This window comes from Hemitrygon akajei, unplaced genomic scaffold, assembly GCF_048418815.1.
Source record: "Hemitrygon akajei unplaced genomic scaffold, sHemAka1.3 Scf000035, whole genome shotgun sequence".
NCBI lineage: Eukaryota > Metazoa > Chordata > Chondrichthyes > Myliobatiformes > Dasyatidae > Hemitrygon > Hemitrygon akajei.
The window spans coordinates 8993667-9009098 of NW_027331921.1; the positions used below are offsets into that span (position 1 = coordinate 8993667).

The 15432-nt window shown below is 51.9% G+C and overlaps 1 long non-coding RNA gene across 1 annotated transcript in view; it reads right to left on the bottom strand.

Annotated features, from left to right (window-relative positions):
- The window catches only part of LOC140720071 (uncharacterized), a 36988-nt gene extending 21849 nt beyond the window's left edge, over positions 1-15139 (bottom strand). The window contains exon 1 of the long non-coding RNA XR_012097091.1: positions 15056-15139. This is a non-coding gene — a long non-coding RNA (uncharacterized lncRNA). The remainder of the gene's footprint in view (positions 1-15055) is intronic.
- Between the last annotated feature and the right edge of the window lie 293 nt (positions 15140-15432).

Consider the following 15432-nt stretch of genomic DNA (forward strand, 5'->3'; position numbering starts at 1 on the left):
AATCTCTCTCCACACCGTCACGTCACACACATCCGAGGTCAGAAACAGAGTGAATCTCCCTTACCAGATTGTCCCATCACACACTCGCGGGGTCAGACACAGAGTGAATCGCCCTCGGCACCGCCACCTCGCAAGCTCCCTGTTTCAGGCACAGAGTGAATCTCCCTCCACACCGTCACGTCACACACATCCGGGGTCAGAAACAGCGAGAATCTCCCTCCACACCGTCACATCACACACTCCCGGGGTCAGACACAGAGTGAATCTCCCCCCACACCGTCTCATCACACACACCCCGGTCAGACCAGAGTGAATCTCCCTCCACACCGTCCCATCACACTCTCCCGGGTTCAGACACAGTGTGAATACCCTCCACACCGTCCCATCACACAATCCCGGGTTCAGACACAGAGCGAATACCCTCCACACCGTCCCATCACACAATCCCTGGGTCAGTCACAGAGTGAATCGCACTCCACACCTTCCCATCACACACTCCCTGGGGTTAGACACAGAGTGAATCTCCCTCCAGACCGCCCCATCACACACTCCCGGGGTCAGACACAGAGTGAATCTCCCTCCAGACCGCCCCATCAGACACTCCCGTGGTCAGACACAGAGTGAATCTCCCTCCACACCGTCCCATCACACACTCCCGGGGTCAGACACAGAGTGAATCTCCCTCCAGACCGCCCCATCACACACTCCCGGGGTCAGACACAGAGTGAATCCCCCTCCACACCGTCCCATCACACACTCCCGGGGTCAGCCACAGAGTGAATCTCCCTCCACACCGTCCCATCACGCACTCCCGGGGTCAGACACAGAGTGAATCTCCCTCCGCACCGTCCCATCACGCACTCCCGGGGTCAGACACAGAGTGAATCTCCCTCCACACCGTCCCATCACACAGTCCTGTGGTCAGACACAGAGTGAATCCCCCTCCGCACCGTCCCATCACACACTCCCAGGGTCAGACACAGAGTGAATCTCCATCCACACCGTCGCATCACACACTCCCGGGGACAGACACAGAGTGAATCTCCCTTCACACTTCCCCATCACACACTCCCGGGAACAGACACAGAGTGAATCTCCCTCCACACCGTCCCATCAGACAGTCCTGGGGTCAGACACAGAGTGAATCACCCTCCACACTTCCCCGTCACACACTCCCGGGGACTGACACAGAGTGAATTTCCCTCCACACCGTCCCATCACACACTCCCGGGGTCAGACACAGAGTGAATCTCCCACCACACCATTCTGTCAAAAACTCTCGCCACACTATCCCGTTTCGGATTCCAGAAGACTGAAACTCACTCAACAATGTCCCATCACACTCGCCCGGCGTGAGACATGAAGTCTGATGTCCGTCCACACCCTTCAATTACTCACGCCCGAGCTCACCCACGCTGTTTGTTTAAACAAAACATTGCCCCTCACCTCTCCTGAAAATATCCTCCCTCTCCCCTTGCACTTCATGGTATTAGACATTTTAACCATATAACAATCACAGCACGGAAACAGGCCATTCCGGCCCTCCTAGTCCGTGCCGAACTCTTAATCTCACCTAGTCCCACCTACCCGCACTCAGCCCATAACCCTCCACTCCTTTCCTATCCATATACCTATCCAATTTTACCTTAAATGACACAACTGATCTGGCCTCTACTACTTCTACAGGAAGCTCATTCCACACAGCTATCACTCTCTGAGTAAAGAAATACCCCCTCGTGTTTCCCTTAAACTTTTGCCCCCTAACTCTCAAATCATGTCCTCTCGTTTGAATCTCCCCTACTCTCAATGGAAACAGCCTATTCACGTCAACTCTATCTATCCCTCTCAACATTTTAAATACCTCGATCAAATCCCCCCTCAACCTTCTACGCTCCAATGAATAGAGACCTAACTTGTTCAACCTTTCTCTGTAACTTAAGTGCTGAAACCCTGGTAACATCCTAGTAAATCGTCTCTGCACTCTCTCTAATTTATTGATATCTTTCCTATAATTCGGTGACCAGAACTGTACACAATATTCCAAATTTGGCCTTACCAATGCCTTGTACAATTTTAACATTACATCCCAACTTCTGTACTCAATGCTCTGATTTATAAAGGCCAGCGTTCCAAAAGCCTTCTTCACCACCCTATCTACATGAGACTCCACCTTCAGGGAACTATGCACTGTTATTCCTAGATCTCTCTGTTCCACTGCATTCCTCAATGCCCTACCATTTACCCTGTATGTTCTATTTGGATTATTCCTGCCAAAATGTAGAACCTCACACTTCTCAGCATTAAACTCCATCTGCCAACGTTCAGCCCATTCTTCTAACCGGCATAAATCTCCCTGCAAGCTTTGAAAACCCACCTCATTATCCACAACACCTCCTACCTTAGTATCATCAGCATACTTACTAATCCAATTTACCACCCCATCATCCAGATCATTTATGTATATTACAAACAACATTGGGCCCAAAACAGATCCCTGAGGCACCCCGCTAGTCACCGGCCTCCATCCCGATAAACAATTATCCACCACTACTCTCTGGCATCTCCCATCTAGCCACTGTTGAATCCATTTTATTACTCCAGCACTAATACCTAACGACTGAACCTTCTTAACTAACCTTCCATGTGGAACTTTGTCAAAGGCCTTGCTGAAGTCCATATAGACTACATCCACTGCCTTACCCTCGTCAACATTCCTCGTAACTACTTCAAAAAATTCAATAAGGTTTGTCAAACATGACCTTCCACGCACAAATCCATGCTGGCTACTCCTAATCAGATCCTGTCTATCCAGATAATTATAAATACTATCTCTAAGAATACTTTCCATTAATTTACCCACCACTGATGTCAAACTGACAGGTCTATAATTGCCAGGCTTACTTCTAGAACCCTTTTTAAACAATGGAACCACATGAGCAATACGCCAATCCTCCGGCACAATCCCTGTTTCTAATGACATCTGAAAGATCTCCGTCAGAGCTCCTGCTATCTCTACACAAACTTCCCTCAAGGTCCTGGGGAATATCCGGTCAGGACCTGGAGATTTATCCACTTTTAAATTTCTTAAAAGCGCCAGTACTTCCACCTCTTTAATTGTCATAGGTTCCATAACTTCCTTACTTGTTTCCCACACCTTACACCATTCGATATCCTTCTCCTTAGTGAATACCGAAGAGAAGAAATCGTTCAAAATCTCTCCCATCTCCCTCGGCTCCACACATAGCTGACCACCCTGATTCTCTAAGGGACCAATTTTATCCCTCACTATCCTCTTGCTTTTAATATAACTGTAGAAGCCTTTCGGATTTACTTCCACCTTATTTGCCAAACCAAACTCGTAACTTCTTTTAGCTTTTCTAATCTCTTTCTTAAGTTTCCTTTTACATTCTTTATATTCCTCGAGCAATTCCTTTACTCCATGCTGCCTATATCTATTGTAGACATCCCTCTTTTTTCGAACCAAGTTTCTAATATCCCTTGAAAACCATGGCGCTTTCAAACCTTTAATCTTTCCTTTCAACCGAACAGGAACATAAAGATTCTGTACCCTCATAATTTCACCCTTAAATGACCTCCATTTCTCTATTACATCCTTCCCATAAAACAACTTGACCCATTCCACTCTCTCTAAATCCCTGCGCATCTCCTCAAAGTTAGCCTTTCTCCAATCAAAAATCTCAACTCTAGGTCCAGTCCTGTCCTTCTCCATAATTATATTGAAGCTAATGCTATTGTGATCACTGGACCCGAAGTGCTCCCCAACACATACATCTGTCAGCTGACCTATCGCATTCCCTAACAGGAGATCCAACACTGCCCCATCTCTAGTCGGTACTTCTATGTATTGTTGCAAAAAGTTATCCTGCACACATTTCACAAACTCTAAACCATCCAGCCCTTTTACAGAATGAGCTTCCCAATCTATGTGTGGAAAATTAAAATCTCCCACAATCACCACCTTGTGTTTACTACAAATATCTGCTATCTCCTTACACATTTGCTCTTCCAACTCACGCTCCCCATTAGGTGGCCTATAATACACTCCTATCAGTGTTACTACACCTTTCCCATTCCTCAATTCCACCCAAATAGCCTCCCTAGAGGAGCTCTGTAATCTATCCTTCCAAAGCACCGCCATAAGATTTTCTCGGACAAGCAATGCAACACCTCCTCCTCTGGCCCCTCCTACTCTATCACACCTGAAGCAACTAAATCCAGGAATATTTAGTTGCCAATCACACCCTTCCTGCAACCATGTTTCACTAATAGCTACAACATCATAATTCCATGTATCAATCCACACTTTAAGCTCATCCACCTTTCTTACAATGCTCCTAGCATTAAAATAGATACATTTAAGATACTCTCCACCTCCTCCTCTCTTTTCATCCCTAGCAATGCATTCAAATTTATTATCCTTTTCTTTCTTCTCCCCTACAACTTCGGGCTGAGAGCATCCCTCCTCCATCACCTGCCTGTCCTCCCTCACACACGGTCTACTTACTTGCTCTACTGGTGAACTAACCTCCTCTCCCATAGTTTCCTCAAATTGATTTCCGCCCCCCCATCTTACTAGTTTAAAGTCTGCCCCGTAGCCCTAGCAAACCTCCCCGCTAGGATATTGGTCCCCCCAGGATTCAAGTGTAACCCGTCCTTCTTGAACAGGTCACGCCTGCCCCAGAAGAGGTCCCAATGATCCAGAAACTTGAATCCCTGCCCCCTGCTCCAATCCCTCAACCACGCATTCATCCTCCACCTAATTCCATTCCTACTCTCACTGTCGCGTGGTACAGGCAGTAATCCCGAGATTACTACCTTTGCGGTCCTTCTTCTTAACTGCCTTCCTAACTCCCTATACTCTCGTTTCAGGACCTCTTCCCCTTTCCTACCTATGTCATTGGTACCTACATGTACCACGACCTCTGGCTCCTCACCCTCCCACTTCAGGATATCTTGGACGCGATCAGAAACGTCCCGGACCCTGGCACCAGGGAGGCAAACTACCATCCGGGACTCCCGATCACCTCCACAGAACCGCCTGTCTGAACCCCTGACTATCGAGTCCCCTATTACTATGGTCCTCTTTCTTCTATCCCTACCCTTCTGAGCTACAGGGCCGTCCTCTGTGCCGGAGGCCCGGCCACTGTCACTTCCTCCAGGTAGGCTGTCCCCCCCAACAGTACTCAAACATGAGTACTTATTGTCAAGGGGTACAGCCACTGGGGTACTCTCTAGTACCTGCCCCTTCCCCTTCCTGATCGTGACCCACCTATCTGCCTCCCGTGGCCCCGGAGTGACCACCTGCCTGTAACTCCTCTCTATCACCTCCTCACTCTCCCTGACCAGGCGAAGGTCATCGAGCTGCAGCTCCAGTTCCCTAATTCGGTCCCTCAGGAGCTGCAGTTCGGCGCACCTGGCGCAGATGTGGACGTCCGGGAGGCTCGGAGACTCCAGAATCTCCCACATCCGACACCGAGAACAACAAGCTGCCCTCACACTCATACTTCCCGAATAACTGAAAATAACAAGAACTAAAAGATAAGCCTACTGTGCCCTCTTCCGCCTAAGCCCTCTGAGCCCAAGCCCTACACTCTGCTCCCGGCTCACTCCGCTGCCCGCAAACGAAGCTGCCCGCTGCTTAAGGCTGCGTTCTTTTTATATCTTCCCTCCTTCCCAGGCCTCCTTCACGCGCCTGCGCAGTCCCGCCTCTCAGAACTCCGATCTGAGAAGCAATTTGAAAATGGCCGCCGCCGCACTTCTTCTCAGCCTCGCTGTCCTCTTCCAAAAGAGAACTGCCTCACTCCTTCTCTCCTTTTTATATCTTCCCTCCTTCCCAGGCCTCCTTCACGCGCCTGCGCAGTCCCGCCTCTCAGAACTCCGATCTGAGAAGCAATTTGAAAATGGCCGCCGCCGCACTTCTTCTCAGCCTCGCTGTCCTCTTCCAAAAGAGAACTGCCTCACTCCTTCTCTCCTTTTTATATCTTCCCTCCTTCCCAGGCCTCCTTCACGCGCCTGCGCAGTCCCGCCTCTCAGAACTCCGATCTGAGAAGCAATTTGAAAATGGCCGCCGCCGCACTTCTTCTCAGCCTCGCTGTCCTCTTCCAAAAGAGAACTGCCTCACTCCTTCTCTCCTTTTTATATCTTCCCTCCTTCCCAGGCCTCCTTCACGCGCCTGCGCAGTCCCGCCTCTCAGAACTCCGATCTGAGAAGCAATTTGAAAATGGCCGCCGCCGCACTTCTTCTCAGCCTCGCTGTCCTCTTCCAAAAGAGAACTGCCTCACTCCTTCTCTCCTTTTTATATCTTCCCTCCTTCCCAGGCCTCCTTCACGCGCCTGCGCAGTCCCGCCTCTCAGAACTCCGATCTGAGAAGCAATTTGAAAATGGCCGCCGCCGCACTTCTTCTCAGCCTCGCTGTCCTCTTCCAAAAGAGGAAGAGGACACATCCTCTTCCACATTTCTGTCTGTGGGGTGGGGGGTGGGGGGTGGGGAATGCATCGGTTCCCCTGTTTATCTCTCCAGATATCAACTCTCCCTTTAGCTTGAGAAACATATGAAAATCTATATGAAATACCTAAATTTTGTTTGAATGTATTTTACTGATATTCTACAACCGCTTGCTGTCTTTCTGTCCAGTACGTGCTACCGGTGCTTTGTGTCCAGGGTTTGTGTTTGGCACTGCGGTGATATTTTCTCAGCCTAGTAATGTCACCCCAGCTCCTTTAATTCTTTCCGCTTTTTGACGTCTGGAAACAGGGAACCCGAAATATCGTGCTGTCAGGCGTGCTCCTCCTGCAAGCACGTCTCATTAATGTCTACAATATCAGAATTCAGTTTGTTAATTCATGCCCTGAGCTCACCCGCCCTTAAAAAAAGACTTCCAACAATACGCAGCTCAGAACAGTAGTAGCATCGTTCTCCACAGTTTGATTCCAGACTTTGTCTGAGGTGTTTACAATATCTCTCTGCACGTCGACTCCGCTAACTGCTCTGGAACTCCGAGTCCCATCCCCCTGCAACTGGAGTTTAACAACTCCCCGGAAACTCACAAATTTTCATTGGAAATATGCAATGATCCCAAATTTTGAAGCCTTCACAAATACACCTACTTCTGAGCCAGAAGCTAAACTGTAAGGTCTTCATGTGTCTGGCCTCTCAGGGACGGGTAGCGGTATGTCCTTTAATTTAATAACTGAATCACTGACCTCACTGTGTGTCACCATATTCCGATACATACAATGCTATTGGTACGAATATGTACCAGGAACTCCGGCTACTCGCTCACACATTTATGAATCATAGATACGGAATGCAGTTCTGAGAAAACAGGGAGGAAAGGGAGGAGAGTGGAGGTCACGGTAAGGGTTTTTAGATTGCAGTCTGAGCAGAACTGGTGAGTCACCATTTTCATGCTCCCTATCTCTAACAGGCGACAATCCTCAGATCTCGGACTGTGAGACAGAAACAGAGTGAAGCTCCCACCATATAATTCCATTGCACAGTCCTGGAATCATAAATTGAGTGACGCTCCATCCTCAGCAATCCATCACACACATCCCGGTCAGACCAGAGTGAAACTCCCTCCACACAGTCACATCACACACACCCGGGGTCAGACACAGAGTGAATCACCTTCTACACCGACCAATCACACTCTCCAGTCGTCAGACACAGAGTGAATCTCCCTCCAAATCGTCCCATCACACACTACCGGGATCAGACACAGAGTGTATCTCCCTCCACATCGTCGCATCACACACTACCGGGATCAGACACAGACTGAATCTCCCTCCACCCCGTCAAATCACACGCACCCTGGGTCAGACACAGAGTGAATCTCCCTCCACACCGCCCCCTCACACACTCCCGGGGTCAGGCACAGAGTGAATCTCCCTCCACACCGTCCCATCACACACTACCGGGATCAGACACAGAGTGCGTCTCCCTCCACACCGTCACATCACACACTCCCGGGTTCAGACCCTGAGTGAATCGCCATCGGCACCGCCACCTCGCAAGCTCCCGGTTTCAGGCACAGAGTGCATCTCCCTCCACCCCGTCCCATCAGACACTCCTGGGGTCAGACAGAGTGAATCTACCTCCACACTTCCACGTCACACACTCCCGGGTCAGACACAGAGTGAACCTCCCTCCACACCGTCCTATCACACATACTCCCGGGGTCAGACAGAGTGAATCTCCATCCACACCGTCGCATCACACACTCCCGGGGACAGACACAGAGTGAATCTCCCTCCACACTTCCCCATCACACACTCCCGGGGACAGACACAGAATCTCCCTCCACACCGTCGGATCACACACTCCCGGGGTCAGACACAGAGTGAATCTCCCTCCACACTTCCCCATCACACAATCCCGGGGACAGACACAGAGTGAATCTCCCTCCACACCGTCCGATAACACACTCCCGGGGTCAGACACAGAGTGAATCTCCCTCCACACCGTCCTATCACACATACTCCCGGGGTCAGACAGAGTGAATCTCCATCCGCACCGTCGCATCACACACTCCCGTGGTCAGACACAGAGTGAATCTACCTCCACACCGTCCTATCACACATACTCCCAGGGTCAGACAGAGTGAAACTCCATCCACACCGTCGCATCACACACTCCCGGAGACAGACACAGAGTGAATCTCCCTCCACACTTCCCCATCACTCACTCCCGGGGTCAGACACAGAGTGAATCTCCCTCCACACCGTCCCATCACACAATCCCGGGGTGAGATACAGAGTGAATCTCCATCCACACCGTCGCATCACACACTCCCGGGGACAGACACAGAGTGAATCTCCCTTCACACTTCCCCATCACACACTCCCGGGGAAAGACACAGAGTGAATCTCCCTCCACCCCGTCCCATCAGACACTCCTGGGGTCAGACAGAGTGAATCTACCTCCACACTTCCCCGTCACACACTACCGGGATCAGACACAGACTAAATCTCCCTCCACTCCGTCAAATCACACACACCCGGGGCCAGACACAGAGAGAATCTCCCTCCACACCGCCCCATCACACACTCCCGGGTCAGACACAGAGTGAATCACCCTCCACACTTCCCCGTCACACACTCCCGGGGACTGACACTGAGTGAATCTCCCACCACACCATTCTGTCAAAAACTCCCGCCACACCATCCCGTTTCGGATTCCAGAAGAATGAAACTCACTCAACAATGTCCCATCACACACGCCCGGGGTGAGACATGAAGTCTGATGTCCGTCCACACCCTCCAATTACTCACGCCCGAGCTCACCCACGCTGTCTGTTTAAACAAAACTTTGCCCCTCACCTCACCTGAAAAGATCCTCCCTTTCCCCTTGCACTTCATGGTATTAGACATTTCTGTCTGTGGGGTGGGGGTGGGGGGAATGCATCGGTTCCCCTGTTTATCTCTCCAGATATCAACTCTCCCTTTAGCTTGAGAAACATATGAAAATCCATATGAAATACCTACATTTTGTTTGAATGTATTTTACTGATATTCTACAACCGCTTGCTGTCTTTCTGTCCAGTACGTGCTCCGGTGCTTTGTGTCCAGGGTTTGTGTTTGGCACTGCGGTGATATTTTCTCTGCCTTGTAATGTCACCCCACCTCCTTTAATTCCTTCCGCTTTTTGACGTCTGGAAACAGGGAACCCGAAATATCGTGCTGTCAGGCGTGCTTCACCTGCAAGCAAGTCTCATTAATGTCTACAATATCAGAATTCAGTTTGTTAATTCATGCCCTGAGATCACCCGCCCTTAAAAAAAGACTTCCAACAATACGCAGCTCAGAACAGTAGTAGCATCGTTCTCCACAGTTTGATTCCAGACTTTGTCTGAGGTGTTTACAATATCTCTCTGCACGTCGACTCCGCTATCTGCTCTGGAACTCCGAGTCCCATCCCCCTGCAACTGGAGTTTAACAACTCCCCGGAAACTCCCAAATTTTCATTGGAAATATGCAATGATCCCAAATTTTGAAGCCTTCACAGATACACCTACTTCTGAGCCAGAAGCTAAACTGTAAGGTCTTCATGTGTCTGGCCTCTCAGGGACGGGTAGCGGTATGTCCTTTAATTTAATAACTGAATCACTGAACTCACTGTGTGTCACCATATTCCGATACATACAATGCTATTGGTACGAATATGTACCAGGAACTCCGGCTACTCGCTCACACATTTATGAATCATAGATACGGAATGAGGTTCTGAGAAAACAGGGAGGAAAGGGAGGAGAGTGGAGGCCACGGTAAGGGTTTTTAGATTGCACTCTGAGCAGAACTGGTGAGTCACCATTTTCATGCTCCCTATCTCTAACAGGCGACAATCCTCAGATCTCGGACTGTGAGTCAGAAACAGAGTGAAGCTCCCACCATATAATCCCATTGCACAGTCCTGGAATCATAAATTGAGTGACGCTCCATCCTCTGCAATCCATCACACACATCCCGGTCAGACCAGAGTGAAACTCCCTCCACACAGTCACATCACACACTCCCGGGGTAAGACACAGAGTGAATCACCTTCTACACCGACCAATCACACTCTCCAGTCGTCAGACATGAGTGAATCTCCCTCCAAATCGTCCCATCACACACTACCGGGATCAGACACAAATTGTATCTCCCTCCACATCGTCGCATCACACACTACCGGGATCAGACACAGACTGAATCTCCCTCCACCCCGTCAAATCACACGAACCCTGGGTCAGACACAGAGTGAATCTCCCTCCACACCGCCCCCTCACACACTCCCGGGGTCAGGCACAGAGTGAATCTCCATCCACACCGTCCCATCACACACTCCCGGGGTCAGATACAGAGTGAATCTCCTTCTACACCGACGAATCACACTCTCCAGAGCTCAGACACAGAGTGAATCGCCCTCAGCACCACAACCTCGCAAGCTCCCGGTGTCAGACACAGAGTGAATCTCCCTCCACAGCGTCACGTCACACACATCCGAGGTCAGAAACAGAGTGAATCTCCCTTACCACATTGTCCCATCACACACTACCGGGATCAGACACAGAGTGCGTCTCCCTCCACACCGTCACATCACACACTCCCGGGTTCAGACACAGAGTGAATCTCCCTCCACCCCGTCACATCACACACTCCCGGGTTCAGACACAGAGTGAATCGCCCTCGGCACCGCCACCTCGCAAGCTCCCGGTTTCAGGCACAGAGTGAATCTCCCTCCACACCGTCACGTCACACACATCCGGGGTCAGAAACAGCGAGAATCTCCCTCCACACCGTCCAATCACACTGTCCGGGCATCTGACATAGAGTGAATCTCCCTCCACACAACTTCATCACACACTCCCGTGGTCAGAGACTGAGTGAAGCTCCCTCCACACCGTCGGATCACACACTCCCGGAGTCAGACAAAGAGTGAATCTCCCTCCACACCGTCCCATAACACACTCCCTGGGGTTAGACACAAAGTGAATCTCCGTTCAGGACATGTTCGGGACAGGTCTGTGGGCCGAGGGACCTGTATTGTGCAGGGGTTCTCTCGGTTTCTGACGATGAGATCAAGTCTCTCTGCTCTTTCTACAGAAATGAAAACGTCACAGAAATGGTTTCAGATTGCAGTCTGAGCAGAACTGGTGAGTCACCATTTTCATGCTCCCTACCACAAACTGGCGGCTGTTTAAACGCCAAAACTCCTCATATCTACGACTGTGAGTCAGAAACAGAGTGAGGCTCCAGCCATATAATCCCGTGTCACACTCCTGGATTCATACATTGAGTGACGCTGCATCCTCAACAATCCATCACACACACCCCGGTCAGACCAGAGTGAATCTCTCTCCACACCGTCCCATCACACACTCCCGGGGTCAGACACAGAGAGAATCTCCCTCCACACCGTCCCATCACACACTCCCGGGTTCAGACACAGAGAGAATCTCCCTCCACAACGTCCCATCACACACTCCCGGGGTCAGACACAGAGTGAATCTCCCTCCACACCGTCCCATCACACACTCCCGGGGTCAGACACAGAGTGAATCTCCCTCCACACCGTCCCATCACACACTCCCGGGTTCAGACACAGAGAGAATCTCCCTCTACACCGTCCCATCACACACTCCCGGGTTCAGACACAGAGAGAATCTCCCTCCACACCGTCCCATCACACACTCCCGGGGTCAGACACAGAGTGAATCTCCCTCCACACCGTCCCATCACACACTCCCGGGGTCAGACACAGAATGAATCTCCCTCCACACCGTCCCATCACACACTCCCGGGGTCAGACACAGAGAGAATCTCCCTCCACACCGTCCCATCACACACACCCCGGTCAGACACAGAGTGAATCTCCCTCCACACCGTCCCATCACACACTCCCGGAGTCAGACACAGAGTGAATCTCCCTCCACACCGTCCCATCACACACTCCCGGGGTCAGACACAGAGTGAAGCTCCCTCCACACGGTCCCATCACACACTCCCGGGGTCAGACACAGAGTGAATCTCCCTCCACAGCATCCCATCACACACTCCCGGGGTCAGACACAGAGTGAATCTCCCTCCACACCGTCCCATCACACACTCCCGGGGTCAGACACAGAGTGAATCTCCCTCCACACCGTCCCATCACACACTCCCGGGGTCAGACACAGAATGAATCTCCCTCCACACCGTCCCATCACACACTCCCGGGGTCAGACACAGAGAGAATCTCCCTCCACACCGTCCCATCACACACACCCCGGTCAGACACAGAGTGAATCTCCCTCCACACCGTCCCATCACACACTCCCGGAGTCAGACACAGAGTGAATCTCCCTCCACACCGTCCCATCACACACTCCCGGGGTCAGACACAGAGTGAAGCTCCCTCCACACGGTCCCATCACACACTCCCGGGGTCAGACACAGAGTGAATCTCCCTCCACAGCATCCCATCACACACTCCCGGGGTCAGACACAGAGTGAATCTCCCTCCACACCGCCCCATCACACACACCGGTCAGACACAGAGTGAATCTCCCTCCACACCTTCCCATCACACACTCCCGGGGCCAGACACAGAGTGAATCTCCCTCCACACCGTCCCATCACACACTCCCGGGGTCAGATACAGAGTGAATCTCCCTCCACACCGTCCCATCACACACTCCCGGGGCCAGACCAGAGTGAATCTCCCTCCACACCGTCCCATCACACACTCCCGGGGTCAGATACAGAGTGAATCTCTCTCCACACCGTCACGTCACACACATCCGAGGTCAGAAACAGAGTGAATCTCCCTTACCAGATTGTCCCATCACACACTCGCGGGGTCAGACACAGAGTGAATCGCCCTCGGCACCGCCACCTCGCAAGCTCCCTGTTTCAGGCACAGAGTGAATCTCCCTCCACACCGTCACGTCACACACATCCGGGGTCAGAAACAGCGAGAATCTCCCTCCACACCGTCACGTCACACACTCCCGGGGTCAGACACAGAGTGAATCTCCCCCCACACCGTCTCATCACACACACCCCGGTCAGACCAGAGTGAATCTCCCTCCACACCGTCCCATCACACTCTCCCGGGTTCAGACACAGTGTGAATACCCTCCACACCGTCCCATCACACAATCCCGGGTTCAGACACAGAGCGAATACCCTCCACACCGTCCCATCACACAATCCCTGGGTCAGTCACAGAGTGAATCGCACTCCACACCTTCCCATCACACACTCCCTGGGGTTAGACACAGAGTGAATCTCCCTCCAGACCGCCCCATCACACACTCCCGGGGTCAGACACAGAGTGAATCTCCCTCCAGACCGCCCCATCAGACACTCCCGTGGTCAGACACAGAGTGAATCTCCCTCCACACCGTCCCATCACACACTCCCGGGGTCAGACACAGAGTGAATCTCCCTCCAGACCGCCCCATCACACACTCCCGGGGTCAGACACAGAGTGAATCCCCCTCCACACCGTCCCATCACACACTCCCGGGGTCAGCCACAGAGTGAATCTCCCTCCACACCGTCCCATCACGCACTCCCGGGGTCAGACACAGAGTGAATCTCCCTCCGCACCGTCCCATCACGCACTCCCGGGGTCAGACACAGAGTGAATCTCCCTCCACACCGTCCCATCACACAGTCCTGTGGTCAGACACAGAGTGAATCCCCCTCCGCACCGTCCCATCACACACTCCCGGGGTCAGACACAGAGTGAATCTCCCTCCACACCGTCCCATCACACACTCACGGGGTCAGACACAGAGTGAATCTCCCTCCACACGGTCCCATCACACACTCCCGGGGTCAGACACAGAGTGAAGATCCCTCCACACCGTCCCATCACATACTCCCGGTGTCAGATACAGAGTGAATCTCCTTCTACACCGACCAATCACACTCTCCAGTGCTCAGACACAGAGTGAATCTCCCTCCACACCGTCACGTCACACACATCCGAGGTCAGAAACAGAGTGAATCTCCCTTACCACATTGTCCCATCACACACTCGCGGGGTCAGACACAGAGTGAATCGCCCTCGGCACCGCCACCTCGCAAGCTCCCTGTTTCAGGCACAGAGTGAATCTCCCTCCACACCGTCACGTCACACACATCCGGGGTCAGAAACAGCGAGAATCTCCCTCCACACCGTCACATCACACACTCCCGGGGTCAGACACAGAGTGAATCTCTCTCCTCACCGTCCCATCACACACTCCAGGGGTCAGACGCAGAGTGAATCTCCCTCCACACCGTTCCTTCAAACACTCGACGCATCAGAAACTGCGTGAAGCTCCCTCCTCACTGTCCAATCACAAAATCCCGGGAGTATACACAGAGTGAATCTCCCTCCACGCCGTCCCATCACACACCCCGAGGTCCGACAACCAGTGAAGCTCCCTGAATAATATACCATCACATTCCCGGGCTCAGACATGTGAGGTACACCCCGCACCATCTCGTCAACCTCTTCTGGAGTCAGTCAAAGTGCGAATCTCCCTCCCTCCCTCCCTTTCTCCACTGGTCACCCCGCTCACCAATACCCAGCACTTCGCTTGTTCCAGTAGTCTCGAACTGTGTGTGTCTCTCGGGGATGGTGTGTGTCCGTTTCTATCAGTGAAACCGGATGCGTGCTGCGGGAAGAGGAAGGAAGGGGAGGAGAGAGGAGGCCAGGGAAAGGGGGATGAGTTTGCAGCTATTGATGCAAGTGGTTGAGAAGCAGTACACGGGCCTGTGCATGCAGAGTTGTGAAGAGGCTCGGATCCTGGAGATAGATATCTGGTGGAAGGTGGAAGGTGTAACACCAGACAAGAACTCGCCCTCATACTCCCTCAATTGCCTCTGAACACAGAGAGGGTAGTGAGTGTGGCGTCGGCGGAGCATAGGATTTCTCTAAGGGATGCAGCGGGTCCCT